Here is a 16,321-nt window from a genome sequence, read left to right on the forward strand (position 1 = left end):
CTGCTTGGGGTGGCGCAATTCCTAGAGCCGCCCCTGTTTCTCCCACTGGACTCCCAAGGTCAGGTTTTTAAATAAGGGTAAAACAGGAGCACCCTCAGAAACAGCTGTGTAGCCACTGCACCAATGTTCCCTCTAATTTTTTCCATCCGTGTGCGGAATGAATTTTGTTATGTGCACCAATATTGAGGTATGTGCGGCTGTGCGCCACCAGTAGAAACAAAAAACCGAGATATAATGTATATTTTAAAAAAGTTACCATAGGGATAATTACTCCAGCCAAGACAGGCTAGGCATTTTAGAACTCACTACTCAAAGAATTAAATGTAAGCATAAGAGAGAAATAAAATTATGAACAGCACAGACCAGTCAAAAAACTGAAGTAACAGCACTTTGAAAAAATAAAATTACAGAGACTAATATATGTGCATTGCAGGAAGTACCAAGAAGTAACAACAACAACAACAACAACACAAGTATGTGTTGGGAAGTGAGTGTGTCAGAGACACAGACAGAGTGTGTGTGTGACAGACAATGTATGTGTGTGACAGATAGACACAGACAGTGTGTGTGTGTGAGACAGACAGGGTGTGTGTATGTGTATGTGTGAGAGAGAGGCACAGAGACTGTATGTATGCGTGTATGAGATAGAGCAGGGGTAGGCAACCTATGGCACATGTGCCACAGGCGGCATGCAAGCTGATTTTCAGTGGCACTCACATTGCCTGGTCCTGGCCACTGGTCCAGGGGGCTCTGCATTTTAATTTAATTTTAAATGAAGCTTCTTAAACATTTAAAAAACCTTACATACAACAATAGTTTAGATATATATTATAGACTTATAGAAAGAGACCTTCTAAAAACATTAAAATGTATTACCGGCATGCGAAACCTTAAATCAGAGTGAATAAATGAAGACTCAGCACACCTTTCTGAAAGGTTGCCGACCCCTGAGATAGAGACTCTGTGTGCGTGTGTGTGTGTGTGTGTGTGTGTGTGTGTGAGAGAGAGAGAGACAGTGTGTGTGTGACAGAGACAGAGACAGTGTGTGTATGAGAGAGAGAGACTGTGTGTGTGTGTGTGTGTGTGTGAGAGAGAGAGACAGAGACTGTGTGTGTGTATGAGAGACAGAGACTGTGTGTGTGTGTGTGTGAGACAGAGACTCGGTGTGTGTGTGAGACAGAGACTCGGTGTGTGTGTATGTGTGTGTGTGAGACAGAGACTTGGTGTGTGTGTGAGAGAGAGACAGTGTGTGTGTGTGTGTGAGAGAGAGACAGTGTGTGTGTGTGTGTTAGAAAGAGAGAGACAGAGACTCTGTGTGTGTGAGAGACTGTGTGCGTGTGTGTGTATGTATGTATGTTAGAGAGAGAGATGGAGACAGTGTGTGTGTGAGACAGAGATAGATGTGTGTGAGTGACAGACAGACAGACAGTGTGTGTGTGTGTGTGTGAGAGAGAGCGAGACAGTGTGTGTGTGTGTGTGTGTGTGTGTGTGTGTGTGTGTGAGAGAGAGAGAGAGACAGTGTGTGTGTGCGCGCGCATAGGTGCTAGCTTCCTCAAGGCCTGAGAGGTGCTCAAACCCCTGCTCTGCTCCAGGTCCCGCCCCCACCTACCCCCTTCCCCCACGACCTGACTCCCATCCCGCCTCTGCCTGCCCCTGCCCCTGCTCTGCCCCAGACCCCGCCCTCACCCCCACCCCTCTTTCTGCTCCGTTCCGCCCCCTCCCCGGAGCATGTCCCATCCCTGCTCCTCCCCCTTCCTCCCAGAGCCTCCTGCACGCCGTGAAACAGCTGATTGCGGCAGGTGGGAGGCGCTGGGAGGGAGGGGGAGGAGTTGATTGGCAGGGCCGCCCGCGGTGCTGGCGGGGAGTGGGAGAGCTGGCTGCCAGTGGGTACTAAGCACCCATTATTTTTTTCTCTCTCACTTTTAGCACTCTCATGATTTATAAATCATTGTCATGACTTCTGGGGGCCTGATTCATGATTTGTGACTGTCCAGGGCTGACTGCGCTGCCCGCACTGTTCCAATCGTGCTGGCAGGTTAGGAGTGTATTTTAACATGGACTGCAGCGTGGATTCCCCAGGCCACGTGATCTCCCCATTCTGTTTGTTTATACTCATTAACTGCAGTAAAATAAAGACACAGTTAATTTGGTCTTTCAAGTATAATAATTTTTAGATAGTGCAGTGCACAAATTATCCAGTCTTAGTGTGCGTGATCTCATCTGCTTCAGTTTCCATGCATTTATCTAGCAATGTTGTCTGCTGATTGTCCTCTACATTTTGCTTATTTAATTTTTCAAATCTGGCTAAGAGCTGATCCAGCTAATGGGCCATATGTTCCTGTAATACTCCCACTTTCTCCTCCAGCTACGTATTACACGGCAGTGCCACTACATCTGTTTTTCTCTCTGTCCTTTTCTCCTGCCTCATACACTAATGTCCCGCAGTCTGACGAGATGTCCTTATTGCCAGGGTTTATGTTAAATTGTTCTTACTGGGCTTCTTTATACTCCGCTCCCAGGTTTACACTTCTGACCTGAATCAGACTCTCTATCTGTACTGCCTGGAAAGGTCTTTTATTACTTGTCCTGATGCTCCACACCTCTGGTTCTGACAAGTCACAAATGCCTCCCACTTGCCCATCGAAAAATATACTAGCAAAGTCCATTCCCTCAGGCTGTTTTCTGTGCCACTCTTTTTATTCCATGGGTGACATCAGGGCTGGACTATGTTTATAGGCCTCAATGATCCATGCCTGGAGCCCCAGCTGCTGGAGTCACGTGACGATATCAGATTCTCAGCTTTCAGTGAACAAAATGTTTCTAGCCCTTTGGGATGCCAAGAAATAATTGAAACATGCCTGGCTGAGTCTGCAGAGAGCCTGAAACAATAGCCTGGAGAGATGTAAACTGCTCCATTCCACAGGCTGTCCCCACAAGGAGGGTCAGGACCATGGGTGGGTGGGGTGTGCCGGATTGGATTCAGTTCTGCTTTAAATTCATCCCTGTGCAGAAGGTGGCCAAACCTTTCACACCATTCAGGTCCCACTTACATCCCTTAGTCCTCCAATTAGGTGGTAAGTGCTGCACGGGGTGAATTTTCCTCCCTGCGACCAAACAGGGCAGCTTTCAAAACTTGGCATCCCCGTTGCCTCTTGGAGCGGGAAGGGGTCCTCAGCCCAAGGAGCGTGCTGCAATGAAACACACGTACCACAGTGACAACTTACAACGACAGGAAAGGCAAAGCTGGAAGAGCAGCCAGGGATCCACTGACCTCGAGCTGAATATTTTGAACCAAGCTGGCATAGTCACTGTTGCTTCACATCCTTCAACCTAGAAATAGGGGCCATTTAAATCATTCAGTCTTTTGAGCTAGGGGATCTGATGTGTCCTGCTGTCCGGTTCTGGTCAAGCTCCCTGGCTGGTTACGCTCCAGGCTGCTGTGTTTGGGTGCCACACAGCTGGACTTGTTTGCTCTTAAGTTTCCCTGGATCTGGTAGGCTCCAGCTGTGTCTCTTTCTTGGGCTTAGGGTGACCAGATGTCCCGATTTTATAGGGACAGTCCCGATTTTTGGGTCTTTTTCTTACATAGGCTCCTATTACCCCCCACTCCCTGTCCTGATTTTTCACATTTGCTGTCTGGTCACCCTATTTGGGTTCTCTGGCACACTTCCAGGCATGGACTCTCTAATACCCATTGACAGAAGTAGGACCCTGAAGCCCAGCTGCTCTCACTCTCCATTCCCCCCCGCCCCGGACCAGTGCAGGACACCCCCCCCCCAGTTGTGTAAGCACACCCTTGCCCGGAACTCCAACTTTGTGGGTGCTTTGATTCACAGTTGATGTCTCCAAGGCCATGAGATAGTGGAAGTGTCTAACATACGGGCTTTGCAAAGGTTCCAAAAAACAGTAACTCTTTACTTAGGGTAGGTCCATACTTACCCGCTGGGTCGACGGGTAGCGTTCGACTTCTCGGAGTTCGAACTATCGCGTCTAATCTAGACGCGATAGTTCGAACTCCGGACGCGCTCCCGTCGACTCCGGAACTCCACCACCGTGAACGGCGGTGGCGGAGTCGACGGGGGAGCCGCGGACTTCGATCCCGTGGCATCAGGATGGGTAAGTCAGTGGAACTAAGGAAGTTCGACTTCAGCTACGCTATTCAAGTAGCTGAAGTCGCATACCTTAGTTCGACCCCCCCCCCAGTGTAGACCAGGCCTTAGACAGCACAAAAGCTACACAAATCCAGACAGAATAATAATCACCTACACACATTTCCTTTCCTCAGTTTCCTCACCACTCTGGAGCATTCTTTGGGGTTTAGGTAGAGTCCTTTAGGATACCCAGGATCCTCCTCCTCCTTTTGCAACAGGGCTTCTTCTCCAAATCATGGAATCTCTCTCTCCTGCACACTGCTTCCTTGTCTGGTCCCACAGTCAGAAAAGGTCTCCTCCGCTACAAAAGCATGTTCTTTTGTTCCTCTCTGTTTGCTCCAAGATTCCTTTCTGGCTCTCTGAATCCCTTGGAGTTTATAAGTCCTAGCCAACACCTGGTTTCTTTGTTTCCCCTTTCTGGGGAAATTCCACTGCTCCAAACTCCCTCCTTGCAGACAATCTAGGTTGAACTGGTTTCCCTAGGCTTTGGCCATCCCATTGTCTTAACAGGATGGCTGAAGCCTAGGGAAACCAGTCTTAAGGTGCTCCTATTTGAATGGGAGCCACTCATGTTAATGACTCTCCATTGTTCCTAGTCCGGGAGAGAGGTGGGACCAGCCCTGATAGCATATGGCTGACTCCATACCACTGAGGCATTCAGGGATACAGCAATTTCATAAAAATCCCTCAGAATTCATAAATTGTACCAAGAGAGACAAGCTGGGTGAGGTAATAGCTAGAGCTCCCTGTGGCTCGAAAGCTTGTCTCGCTCACCAACAGAAGTTGGTCCAATAACAGATATCACCTCCCCCACCTAATCTCTTTTATGTCCTGGGACCGACACAGCTACAACTACACTGCATACAACAATGTAAGTTGTACATAGATAGTTTCCCCAAATCATCACACCTACTAATACCGGTGATCACAGCCAGTATTTCCTAAGCCAACACTAAATCCCTCCCTGCTGTGCAGGAACAGGACTACAAGTGGCAGAGAGTTCCCCAGGCTGCGGACCACTGACAGGGCTAGTTAGATCTCACTTTACGCAGCATTAGCCTCTTGCTGACCTGCTCTCTTTTTATCCCTCTTCCACTCTTGTCTTCATGCCTTCTTCCAGATTGTCCCCACGCTGTAACACAACACCCTCGCATGAATCAATGGTAGCGGAGAACCGAATCCCCAGTCTCCTGGATCTAAATGCACCAGCCACATTTGCAGTCCGGAGCTATGCCTTCTTAGCTGGAGGCCAACCATTGGTCTCAGCAGCCACAGCCTACATCCTTAACACAGTAATCACAGCAACTCCACCCAGTGAGCACTCTTGGCAAGATACTAATGCCCATACTCATCTCCAGTCCCCCAGAAGTCAATGTAAGGTACTACTCAGTGAGAGGAAGGCTGTCAGACCCTGGCCCCCTGGCTTCAGTTGGCCTCCTCACGTGACTAAATACGATGACCACCATGTTGGCCACTATGCCAGGGATTGAAATGGAGGCCTCCAGAGCTAAAAGCATCAGCTGCTACAAAGAGCTAAATAGCCCAGGCGCTATGGGCGGGGGCTGTAACTCGTAGCCTCTGTGGATCAGCACAGCGGAGGACCTGTCACACATGCTCACTCACCAGTGGGTCACATACGCTCTCAACGTGAGTGAAACTTGCATGACAGGGCCCTCTTTCTGCTCTTTGTGAATCGAGTACATTTCTGTTCCGCATTCAACGAGGGGAAAACGGGGATTCTTTTTTCTTTCCTTTGTTCAGCTCCGATAACTCACAAACGGCCCAGCTGAGTCTGCTGCTCACACAATCTAGGCTAAGACCACAAAGGGATATTTCAGCCTCCAATGGACCTGCTTTAGAAAGTTATAAGCAACCACGAGTGAGGCTTCAATAACAACCCCCGCAGTTGTTGCCTGTGCTTGCTTTAATATTTCCACGAATGTAGACGGACATTCATTGTATATGTAAGTGTGCACTGTTAGACTCAGCTTGCACAGAGCCCATGCGTTGGGGAGTGTGACGGGGACTGGTCCACTCGCCGCTCGGCGGCACCTCCTTGTGGCTCATCTGGGGAATAGCTGTGCCACCTGGCCTGACGCCCCTTCCTGCGGTTACTCAGTCCATCGTTCCCCTCAGTGACGCTGTGGCCTCTCACGTGCTGGGAGTGGCAGCCCTGTCCTCTTCATAGCTTAGCTCTCTGGCTAAGTCACATGAAAGTTCTCCCCCCTTCCGGGGTATCGCAAGTCCTCTGAGGCAAACTGTCCCAGACACTCTGAGCCCCACTGCCAGGACTAGTAGGGGAACCCAGGCCCACCCTCTACTCTGGATTCCAATCCAGGGACCCTCCACCCAGCAGCTCTGGGCTTTTACTCTCCCAGTCCTCACCGCTCCTCCCTACTCTGTCCTTGCAGCTTCCTGCTCGTTGCCCTTGTATCAGGGAGTGCAACTGCACGTTTCCTCCCCCAGGCGGCCAACTTCCTCTCTTTATAGACCCTGCCCAGCTCCTCCCCATGACTTCATCTTCACGCAGCCCTAGCACGCCCTAGGTTTCCTCCAAGGGCAGCCTAAGGTTAATGGGCCTCATTTACCACTTCAGGCCTTGTGTGGGGTGGGCACCCCATCAGGGGGAGGTCTGAAGCTAGACTGTGTCTGGGGGAACCCCAGGAGATATTGAGGTTCTAGCTAAATTCACGTGCACCACACAAAGTGACATTGGCGGGCGTTGTAAGTGTAGATCAAGGGCATTATATGACTCAGAGAAACAGGACTTTGGCCATTTCAGTTCAGACTCTCAGGTAAAAAACTGGATCTCAGTGACAATGTGTAAATTAGAGATAAACAGTGTGAGACCTGTCACCGGTGCCAGTAGTTGCTGTCCGCATGAATCCAGGACAATATACTTTATGTCACTTTCAGGTACATTTCCACAGGTCAGAGCTCTGAGGTATTTGTTAAGTATCAGAGGGGGAGCCGTGTTAGTCTGGATCTGTAAAAGCAGCAAAGAATCCTGTGGCACCTTATAGACTAACAGACGTTTTGCAGCATGAGCTTTCGTGGGTGAATACCCACTTTTTCAGATGCAAGGTATTTGTTGCCACTCTGTGGTGTAGCTTTGCCTGGTATCAGCCAAGAAATGTATTTTTTATTTAAATAACCCAGAACAAGCGCTTTGTTCCCTACTTTACCTGTTTTCTAAGGAGATCCTCTCCCAGCAAACACCATCCAGTGGCCTCAGAGACTGGTTCAGGATCTCCTGCATCTGCCTGTGTGTCACTGTGGCTTGTAGTGCACACCTCACTCTAGCTGGCCTCAAATGAGAGATGAAAGCAGGATCTGTGTCATTAAAGGGACGAGATGGGGGAGGAAGGACCAATGTGGTCCCATTGCTCTACCCACTGTAGTCAAAAGGCGCCATTCTATTGACTTTAATTGGTGCTGGATCAGCCCTGAAAAGCACACTAGCTTCCCAGAATGGGAAAATGACCTTTTGGAAATTATCCGGGAAAAATCCCGGATTTGCAGGGAATGGAAGAAAAACTGGATTTAGTATTGAGCCAAATCATTTTGACATAGAACTGTCCAGCCACAGAAAGGTTAATTCCCACTCTCCTTTTGATGTCTTGAAATGGTCTGCCCAGGCCCTTTGGTGAGTGCTGATAGTTATTGTTATTTAATTACAGCTCCAAACAGCTCATCTGTGTGTTTGTTTAAAACTGAGATGTCCTAAGCATTAGGAACACTAAGTACACCGCTCTGCCTGTCAAAGTCTTTCCTTCCCCCTCACCCCCCCAAGTACATTGTGTTCTTTCTTCTAGATTTAAAATGAAGGGTCTAGAATTTCCCTCACTATCCACCCATTTGGCCTGCTAGCATTCCTGTGGCCTACCCGGCTGCCTCAGGAGGAGGAGTGATCTCACAGCAGGGATAACCTCACAGCTGGTCAACGTTTTTTTCCACTGAGAAATATTTTTTTTAAAACCAAAATTAACATTTTCATTTTAGATCAACAGTTTTCATTTTTTTCACTGTAAAGCTGAAAAGCATTGTTTTTTGGTAAAACTTTTCAGTTTTCAGTACAACAAAAGTTTGGTTTTTGGAAACTAAATATTTTTTACTGAAATGATTTTTTTGGTGTGGTTAAAGACCTTTTCAGAAACAAACATTTTTTGGTTTTCAGGTTCAGTTTTCTTCATTAAAAAAACTGAATTCCTCTCCCCCACCCCCCCAAACAATTTTTTCACGTGGAGAAAAAAAAAACCTGGCATATTTTGACCATCTCTGGATGACAGTCATTTCCTGGAAGAGCTGCATGAAAAGACAAGGACAACAGGTTAATACCAAATGAACATGACAGCTGGGATGGTCAAAGGCGCCAAACAGAGTTAGGCATCAACCACTCATTCAATTTCCAGGGATCCCAATTCTCCACACGTAAAACGGGGGTGATAAACTTTCCTTTGTCTGTCTTGTCTGTGTAGCTGGCTAGCTCCCTGGGACAGGGACTCGCTTACTCTGGGGATGTGAGGACCAACGCAGTGGGGCCCTCAGCTCGGTTGAGGCCTCTTTGTGTCACCTTAGCACAAATTATAATTAATATTAATAATAATATTTATTAATCATCTCTCAGCATGCACTCCATTGCATAGCCAGCAAACAGGACAGCTTACGGTTAATATGTGGAAACCACTGTGGAGCAAATGGGACAGTTTGATAGTTTTTGTTGCATCTTTGCTAATTGGATCAGCCACACCACAAAGTGGGAAGCCCCTACCACTTTCCAACATGCAAGCCAAAGCGCCAGGTATTTTTTTTTACTGTTTGCAGTCGTTCATTTTACTCCTGCCCCTTTGCTCAGAGTCAAATCTTAGAAAGCTTTTAGCTATGCTTGTGTGTGTGTGTGTGGGAAATAAAAAAAAAAGATATTGTGATTAAAGAGGCCCTAGTTAGCTGACCATGTGCCAGTCACCAGGCAGTCAGCTACAGCACAGTTGGCAAGGGGAACACGGCCTGCCCATGACACGTGCTTCTCTCTTTTTGTTCTCTCCTGCACTTCACAGCTCCAAGAGAGTCTCTGCAGCAGAGAGATGCAGGGCAAATGAGGGGATTGGTTGTTTAACCATGTTACCTTATTTTGAACTCTGCCAGATAAAATTATTTAAACAATGAGTTTATTCTTATTTAAAAGTGTGATAAATATTTCATATTATTATCACTAATGTGTATTGCAGTAGCACCTGGAATAGTCAGTCATGGACCTGGATGCACCACGCTAGGCTCTGTACAAATACAGGACAAAGAGACAGTCACTGCCCAAAGACCTTACAGTCTAAGTTATGGCGGGATCTAGGATAAGATAAAGAGGAAATGGAAGGCATTTTTAATGTCAACTGCATAGCTAAGAGGGACACTGTGCTCTCTAGAGGATGGAACAGAATGCTGGGAGTCAAGATTCCCCACCACTGCTGCTCTTTGTCACCTTCAGCAAATCCCTTCACTTCCATGTGGATTCATTACCCCAAACGTAGTATGGGGATAATAATATTATAACTTTGGGAAAGTGCTTTGAGGTCTACAGATATAAAAGAGCCCGATACTCCAGTGAGAGCTAATGTGATGCCAAAGGGTAAAGTTGCACAAGCATTTCCATTGTGACCCTGTTTTCAGTCACTCATAGTATTCACCTTCAGATAGGGTGACCAGACAGCAAGTGTGAAAAATTGGGCCCGGGGTGGGGGGTAATAGGTGCCTATATAAGACAAAGCCCCTAATATAGGGACTGTCCCTATAAAATCGGGACATCAGGTCACTCTCCCTCCAAAGTGAACTTTTCCAAAGTTGGTCTCTACACTCTGCCCAAAGGAGGCGTTTGGGAGTGGGAGACTGGGGAAGAAAAACCCGACAGTCTTTATTTTGAAATAGTTGTGCCCCTTTGGGAAGAGCTCTAGTATGTTTTTCTTGGGCTTTTTCTTTACCCACCCACCCAATATATTTCCTCCCTTTTTCTATTGAACACAACGGAACAAAAGATTTTTTTTTTGCTGCTTCATTTTTTTCTTTATTCTTTTCATTCTTCCTGGGCCATTAGGGAACATTTCCAAAGCTGAGGCCGTTCTCAAAAGTTACAGAATGGCAAAAGGAAAAAAAGAGAGAAACCCCAAGAACTCCTTTCCCTGCCTGGTTTCAGAGGGGGAGCCATGTTAGTCTGTATCAGCAAAAAGAACAAGGAATCTTTGTGGCACCTGTGACAAAGTTCCTCCTCTACCCTGGTGGGTCCTGTGCTTATTGGCAGATTTGCTCACCTCACAGATTCACACTGTGGGTTGGGAAACAGCCCAGAGACCTTCCCCTCTGGTAGAAGCCAGAGTCCAGGTCAATTCCTCCTGTGTTTGATCAGGAGTTGGGAGGTTTTGGGGGAACCCGGGTCCACCCTCTACTCCAGGTTCCAGCCCAATGTCCTGTGGACTGCAGCTGTCTAGAGTGTCTCCTGGTACAGCTGCACAACAGCAACAACTCCCTGGACTACTTCCCCATGGCCTCCTCCCAACACCTTCTTTGTCCTCACCACTGGACCTTCCTCCTGATGTCTGATAACGCTTGTACTCCTCATCCTCCAGAAGTGCCTACTCACTCTCAGCTTCTTGCATGCCTTTTGCTCCCAGTTCCTCACACACACTTCCTCTCCTCTGGCCTAACTGGAGTGAGCCATTTTATAGCATCAGAGGGGCCTTAATTAGAGTCAGGTGCTTAACAGCCTCACCTGGCTCTTAGCAGGTTAATTGGAGTCAGGTGTTCTCATTAGCCTGGAGCAGCCCCTGCTCTGGTCACTCAGGGAACAGAAAACTGCTTATCCAGTGGCCAGGATATCTCCCTTCTCCTACTCTGCTCTTCCCAACTGGCCTGGATCTATCACACACCTTAGGGACGAACAAATTTATTTGGGCATAAGTTTTCATGGGCTAAAACCTACTTCATCGGATGCATGCAGTGGAAAATACAGTAGGAAGTTATATATACACAGAGAACATGAAAAAATGGGTGTTGCCATACCAAATATAACGAGACTAATTAATTAAGGTGGGCTATTATCAGCAGGAGAAAAAACCTTTTGTAGTGATAATCAGGATGGCCCATTTCCAACTGTTGACAAGAAGATGTGAGTAACAGTAGGGGAAAAATTAGCATGGGGATGAAGTGGGTTTTAGCCCACGAAAGCTTATGCCCAAATACATTTGTTAGTCTCTACGGTGCCACAAGGACTCCTGTTCTTTTTCCCTGCCTGGACGTTGTTCATTCTGTTGTGTTGGATGTAAAAATGGAAAAAGGGATGGGGGGGGAGCTAAAAAGAGGGGTGGGGGAATAACAACATATTGGAAAAAAAAAAGAAAAAACCCTCCAGCAACATTTTTCATTTTGATTTTTTTTTAAAGTTGTTTTTCAATTAGAAATTTTTAAATAAACATATTTTGACTGGTTCTAATACCAATAAATCAAAAGAACTGGGCTCATCTCCTGGCTGTTTTGCTTAGTTACTATATGATGAATAAATCGTTCCAATTCTCTGTCCGACCATCTGCAAAGCGAGGCTGTGAACATTTCCCATTCCCTAAGCAGGAATATTCCCCCCTGTCCCCACAATACATGATAATAATTAATAGGGGGCCCCTTTGAGCGTCTCAGAGCCTAATCGATTGCTTAGCCTGCTTATGCCTAGTGCCACTGAAGCCAGTGTAGCGACACGGAGGAGCTGAGGATCTGGCCCTAGCTTTGGGGTGTTAGGCCAGACTGTGTTTTGTCCAGGCACTATCATGTTGTCTGTAGTGCAGACGGGAACTGCGTGGATCAGCAATGGGAATATAAGAGGCTGTTTCTTTGGTATCCTACAATAGAAGCTATCCCATACCCTAAAGGATCTACACCTGGTTTCAGCCAGCTGGCAAGAAAGCTAAAGTGCGGCTGCACAAAGTATCCGAACAAGATGATTAAAAAGAGCTTTCATCTGCCTTAATGTCTTCAATGAGATTCACTGAATGTGTTCCCTGATTGAATCTGCTGAGCAAGGATTTCAGCAGAGCAATTAAATACTCCCCTTATTGACAGTCATCTGGGAGGCCCCTGTTCATTGCTTAATCCAAGTACATGGAATCTCTTGTGCTTGTGATATGTGGAGCAGGGAGATTCATTTTTGACAGGAGTATGCCATCCAAATAAAGTGACCATATGCCTAGTTTTACTGGGGCAGTCCTGGTTTTTATATGGTGCCCCAGAAAGTCTTTCAGGACATCTGAAATGCCCCATTGTTTCATTTCAATCAGTCAAAAGGTTTTTTGATAGCTACAAAATGTTTGTTCAAGACGTGTTGCAGCATTGAGTAGAATTAGCTCTGTTTATCTGGAACAAACAGCGCAGCAGCATGAACATTCGGTGCGATGGGCCATTTGTAGTTTTAATATGAGTGAGCAAGTCCTGTTAAACCTAGGACACCCTCATACTCTTTACCTTGACAAGGTGATGTATTAAAACTACAAACAGCCTTGTCTTAATGAGGATTTTCTCTGGCGTTAGTTAACACAAGGTAAGAACACAACTTGTTCCTAATGAAAACATACCTGTAGAGAAAAACCCTCCGCTCTGCACTGAATCCAGTTTCTAACATGATGAACTGTTTGCCAGCAGAATTTTATGCTATTCTACCAGCTCTAGTGCCCGCTGGTATTTGGGGAAAATGGCCGTGTCTCATCATCTGACCATGATAGCAAAGTACATCGCATTCCCTACGGACAGCTCAGAGGTCCTTTCTGATCCCATTGGCAAAAAAGTGTGCATCTTAAGAAGTTTTAAGAAACCATAGCAGTGATGCTGAGCTCACCCAAGTATGCGGCTTGTATTACCGAATCCCTTGAGAAGAACACAGAGAGAGCTGGTGAACATCTCCTGTGCTAACTAATAAAAGGAAGGACCTACAGCAAACAATTTCAAATCACACTATCTTGGATGGTGTGAATGGGCTGAGTCAACAGAGTACTCAGATGCTGAATCTGTGCCCAAATTTACTCCCTGCCTAGGGTTCAGCTTTCCTGGCAATCCACAAACAAAACCACAACATAAACCTCAATCTAAGGTTCCTCCTGGAGCTTATCTTCTCCTAGGATTTCTCTGCGGGACCTCGCCTTTCCCAAACTCCCTAATTCCACCTCCCAGTTCTTACTTCGTTTGTATGAAAGGTGGAATGAATGTTCTACAAAGAGCCAGCCAAAGGGAAAGCTAGCAGCTTTATGCAGGTTTCTAACACCAGCTAACAAGTTGGGTCACCACAAGAACCCAGCACAGCCATGCTGAATGGGGTTGGTTGGATTACAAGTGTCAGAAAGAGCCTTATGGCAAATTCCTGTGCTCAGGGAGACCTGCCCTCAGATGACCTGGTTCTGCATACCTCTGCAGGACAGCAGAACTCATTTGGAATCTTCTATATGTCCCTGGATTGGAGATGATGCAGATAGAGCCATGGAAGAGGGTCTAGTGGGCAAAGTCAGCATTCATTCCCTGCATGAGCCCCAGATCGGCAGTATGTTTACACAAATGCTCTCATTTATACCATGCCATGTGCAGAAGAAATGTTCCCTGTTACAAGAAATGGGCCCAAACCAGAACACTGGATCCAAACCTTGTGAAACTGTGGGCAAATTGGGTTCTACATCTGTATCCAAACTTGATGCCTTGGGCCCATCTCTAATTTGTGAAGTTTTCTGATATTAGCGACACCCCAGAAAGTTGCATTCTAGGGCATTAACAGCAGATATGGAACCAAGCAAGGGCCTATAAAGAATTTTTAGAAAGATGAGTTTATATGCATTTTTAGGGCCCTGAGCCTGGTTAATAGGAGCATTCAGTATGCACTTGGGTCAGTTTTCAATGCTCCATTGCAAGGCCACCTTTAAATAGTAGTGTACATTCATGAAAGGGCTAACAGCGAGAGCATGGAGGCCAGCAAAGAATGGCCATTTGATTAGGAACACGGGGACTGTCAATCACAGTGACTGAAAAATAGTCACAGAGGAGAAGAGGGCAGACTCTACTAATACATCATGAGTTATAGAGTCAATGGACATTACTACACTGTGCCCAAGTAACATAATTGATTGCCTGACTTTATCCTTCCCAGGTGTGGGGGGTGGTTCTCTGTCAGTGCATAGTGAAGTAATCATTGCTTTCTCAGGAGAAATAAAATCTTTTCCAATTGGTTTCACTTACAGACCCCATCATCACTTACTGCATGGATCCGAGGCCCGGAGAGAATTTATCAGGTGGTTGAAAAGTGAGAACAAGGATTGACAAGCACAGACTCCCAGCTTACGTGGAGGCCATGCTTTGCTTTTGGGTGGGAATATTTAGCGAGTAGTAGTGGAACCACCCACTCAGCCACTAAAATCAAAAGCCACCCGCTGAGGCATCGTCTAAAGAGTGACATTGATGTCCTTGCTTGACGGATCAGTAAATCTCATGGAACTACATGTATTTTCCCATGGCACATTGAGTCACTTTGGTGAAAAGGGTCATTGAGCCATATAGACAGGCAGAGATCGCACACTTCGGTGATGCAGAAAACCTCCCTAAACTTTCCTTTTTAATCTCTCCAGGAAGAGAAGCATCAAGAGTGCCGATGGTGATCTGGCAAAGATGTTTGCGTTGAAAGGAAATCTGTGTCGTTTTCTTTAGATGCAAGCCAAGAGTGCAATGACTGGGATAAATTCTGGTGCCAGATACAGTCTACGTGTGCATCTCTCACAATAATGATAGAGGATGGAAGGTGTCCAAAAGCACCTAAGTCAGGTCCATTTCTACCATAAGAGTGTTGTGGACATCTAACATGCACACTTCCAGCACACACACAGCCTGACTCAAAGTCCATTACCAATAGAAAGATTCTCTGTAGAAGGGTGCTCATGCACCGCCTTGTGGCTCGTTGTGGCATTATCTAGCATTCCCTGCCTCGTCTCGTGACCCAGCCTCCAGCCAGGTCATGTTCAGCCCTCCCCCGCCCCCCACCAGGGTAACCAAAAAATCCAGCACATAATAGTCCCACAGCCTCATGCCAAGACTTTGGCCTGAGTCCCAAGCCAATGGTCCTTTCACCCCTGCTCTCTGGGGTCTTTGCACCACCGTTTCCAATGGCCAACAGGGGAACCCAGGCCCGCCCTCTCCTCTGGGTTCCAGCCCAGGGACCCTGTAGTAAGCCGCTGAGGTTTGTCTACTCAGGCTCCCTGCTTCCTCCCTGGGCTTCTCCCTATCTCCACCTGTCCAGAGGCCTTTTCCAAAGCCCCTTCCTGGGCTCACCGTGTACCTGTGTTCCTCTCAGCCTCCCCAAGGTATCAGGCTTCACCCTTCCTTCAGGGCCATGGCTCACAGGATCCCCTCCAACAAATCCCCAAAGGCAGGACAAACTGGAACCACTTCCATCCCTCCTGGGCTTGAACTTTAGTCCTTCACAAGTCTCCCCTGCTACTCTGGATCCTCAGCTCCCATCAACCCACGGGTGGCCTTCTCTCATTGGCCTCCTTCCTTCCCCTCCCCGCTGCCCTCACCCACCTAGGCCAGTCCCAGGTGTAGACCCCCCCCCTACAGCTCCTGCAGCTGAGCTCTCTCAGCTGGGTCCAGTCGTTACCCAAGGCCACTTGCTCCCCAACCAGTCAGGCTCAGCTCGGAGAGTGGCTGATCCTCACAGGCAAGGCAGAGCCTGTGACGCTCTCATTGTTATCAAGGCTTTTGATCCGGCCCCTCGTCATTAGTTACTTGATAGTCAGCCCCATACATGGATTACAAGCATGTGTGTGTGTCCTGGAGTCTAATTTCCTTGCCTCCATTGCACAAGCTATCGCCGAGGCAGAGAGAGGCAGAGCGATCCGTTTTCAGGTGGACCTGCTGTATTCCTTAACGATGTACAGAGGGGCACATCCTCAGCTGGGGTAAACGGGCATGAATTGCAGCGGAGTTGGGCTGATTCACACCAGCTGAGGATCTGGCTCATGCCCTCTGCATACCGTGGTGATGGGCATACTGGAAATGCGTGTACGTGGCTCTGTTTATCTATAGCATAGATATGAAATCTATCGGATGTGCACATGCGCATATCTGAGGGTAAAAGATGTCTCTCGGTTACGAAACTATGGGGCGCC

Source organism: Mauremys mutica, unplaced genomic scaffold (assembly GCF_020497125.1).
Source record: "Mauremys mutica isolate MM-2020 ecotype Southern unplaced genomic scaffold, ASM2049712v1 000178F_np12_subseq_1:153766_obj, whole genome shotgun sequence".
In the NCBI taxonomy this organism is placed as follows: Eukaryota; Metazoa; Chordata; order Testudines; family Geoemydidae; genus Mauremys; species Mauremys mutica.